This window comes from Uranotaenia lowii, unplaced genomic scaffold, assembly GCF_029784155.1.
Source record: "Uranotaenia lowii strain MFRU-FL unplaced genomic scaffold, ASM2978415v1 HiC_scaffold_68, whole genome shotgun sequence".
Taxonomy (NCBI): domain Eukaryota; kingdom Metazoa; phylum Arthropoda; class Insecta; order Diptera; family Culicidae; genus Uranotaenia; species Uranotaenia lowii.
This window is the reverse complement of record NW_026598622.1, coordinates 28,640-31,470: the sequence shown is the minus strand read 5'-3', so window position 1 is coordinate 31,470 and position 2,831 is coordinate 28,640.

Here is a 2,831-nt window from a genome sequence, read left to right as displayed (position 1 = left end):
CAATTAGGACTATTGTTTTTAATGGAATTTCTCGTTTTTCGATGTTTACGCAAAATTACTTGTTTCGGTCGCCAAATTTGCAGAGGAGCTTCCAGGAGCTCCGAAACTCGGAAACCGTACTGGAGACAGACGGCGGCAACGCTATTCAAACCGTATGGAGCACATCTTTCGGATTTCCCCTGTTTTTCCCCTCGTTTTGACAGATTTAAGCTTTTTTCTTCAGATTTAAGCTTTCGTCTCCTATCTTCTCAAGGTAAAAAAAGCTCAAATCCGAGGAAAAAAAGCTTAAAAACGAGATTCACGACCACTTATTTGAAAGATGTTGGTCATACGATACATAGACAAAACGTGTAACGTTGCCTCCCTCTGACTGGAGAGCACCCGGATCCAGACGGCGGCAACGCTATTCAAACCGTATGGAGCACATCTTTCGGATTTCCCCTGTTTTTCCCCTCGTTTTGACAGATTTAAGCTTTTTTCTTCAGATTTAAGCTTTCGTCTCCTATCTTCTCAAGGTAAAAAAAGCTCAAATCCGAGGAAAAAAAAGCTTAAAAACGAGATTCACGACCACTTATTTGAAAGATGTTGGTCACACGATACATAGACAAAACGTGTAACGTTGCCTCCCTCTGCCCGGATCACGAGATGCCGGAGGAACGACACACACACACTGCTGACTTACTCTCTTTCTCGCCGACTTAGCGACTGCGTGCACGCTTGGGGCGGATGACCCGATGTCGGTTTAATCCATTTACACAAAAACCTTTCTCTTCCTTCATAAGTGAATTTAATTATTTAAAGTCAGACTGTATGTTCATATCAACTTTGTAGTGTGAGATTAACACGTATGTAAGAGATCATTATTCTGGATATGCAAAAATTTTGAAAAATATTTACCCTTTCGTAATTAACTCAAGGTCGAAAAGATCTAAAACCAGCGTACATCTGGTCAGAAAATCACCGTGTGAGTTCTCACACGGTGTGAAAATCCCGGAACGGAAACCTCAATCAACCGGGCTGGTTCCCATAACGTAGGTATCGACTTCAAGAGCCACAGAAGACCGGTCAGCGATTGGGATCTCTGTTCCATGGATCAAACCTAATGAAATGGCTCGAGTAGTAATGGTGGTGGTAGTGTTGCGAAAAAAAAAATGCTTCAATCGACTGGAATTTTCTGAAATCCACACTACCGTCAGGCCGGATGTGTGAGGTCACATCACGGAATCCTTTCCTGGGTATGGTTGTTATTGCTGCGCTTCGAGCAGCTTGGAATGTTTCTCACACTTTGGCCGAAGCGTGCTCGCATATTTGTTACACTCTACCTGGTCGGTTCCAGTCAACGCCGATAATTTCTCACCGGCCAGTCTGCCGGTCTGTTTTTGAGAATGAAGCATCCAAACAAGAAAGTGTAACCTTCTTTGACTTTGTTGGCTGCATCGTGGACTTTGGGAATGAATTTTTCTTTGGCTGTTACTTTTTGATTATAGGTAGTTCGAATGTGGTTTTGCTGAAGCCACTGGACAGATGCATGGTCAAGAAGTTTTACTGCGAGCAAGAACAAAAAAAAAGATAATCAAGTTAGAAGCACTCAAGCGTTTCGTCACATGCAGGACCGGCAGGTGCTCGTGGATAAAATTTTTATGAGCTTGTTTGCTTGTTGTCGAACTCTGGAAAAAATATTGAGATATTTTTTTATCAAACCTCAATTTTGTAGGTTAAAAAATAAACAAAAATCGAAAATGCAATATAATTCAGAGAAGCAATCAAATGTAGGAAGATGTTTTCTTTTTATTCAAATTGCAGAATTTAAAAATAAATAATAATATTCAAAAAACGGTATAATTTCAATGGTTCTTAAAAAAATCAGAAACAAACCATGAGAAACTTGTTGATGGAGCCCAATCTTTCAACCACTGAACCGGAAAAAGAGCATAACAAACCTTAAACAACAACGTCAAGCTTTGTTAGGCCGAACCGAAAACATGAGTCGCAAACTTGCTATTTAATTAAAGATTCGAATCAGCCGGTAGCTCACCAGCAGAAACGCCAAGTTGAAAAAAAAACCAGAGATGGAAAAAAAACTCTAATGTTGTTGTTCACTCGTCGTCGCATCGCAAGCACATAATGACGTTTCGTTTTTCTGTATGGGCCCCCTTCCTATCGGTGGCCCAAAATCTGCTAGACCTATGGACCCATAATTATTGTTGTTTTTTTTGTTGCGAAACTACCATCATGTCGATTGCAGCAAAACGGGGGGACTCAATTAATTTACTCTTACTAACGAAAGGGGAGCGAGCGGGGTCATGATGCCAATTTTCTCTTTCAATTTCCCATATATTCAAGAGCCGATTTGAGAAGTGGGTTACTTGAACCAAACTTTCGGTTCAACTAAGTAAGACGTCATATATCTATTTGAAGATTTTCCTCGTAGTCATCGGAAGCAATCTTTTTTCATCGTTTCCGGAGATGAGACACAAGTATGTTGTTTTTCGCGATTTCCCGTTGATTTTTCGCCAGAGCCAACTGGAGTTCATAGTTGGACATTTTTTCTTAGTGCCAAATTATTTACCCCATAGGTACATATAGGTAAGGAATGTTTCTTCCCACAATAAACATAACATAAACAATGAAGGTATATTAAAGTTCTCTTTTGTGAATAGCTTTCAAGATTCAATGAAATGCTTCACATCATGGATAAGCATTTGGACACTCGATTAAATCAACTAGTTTCATGGACATGAATAAAAGATACTTATATGGTCATCAAATGGGTGCACAGACCTCCTTATATACAAATATTTACATGAGGGTGGCAGCCAAATGGTTCATGT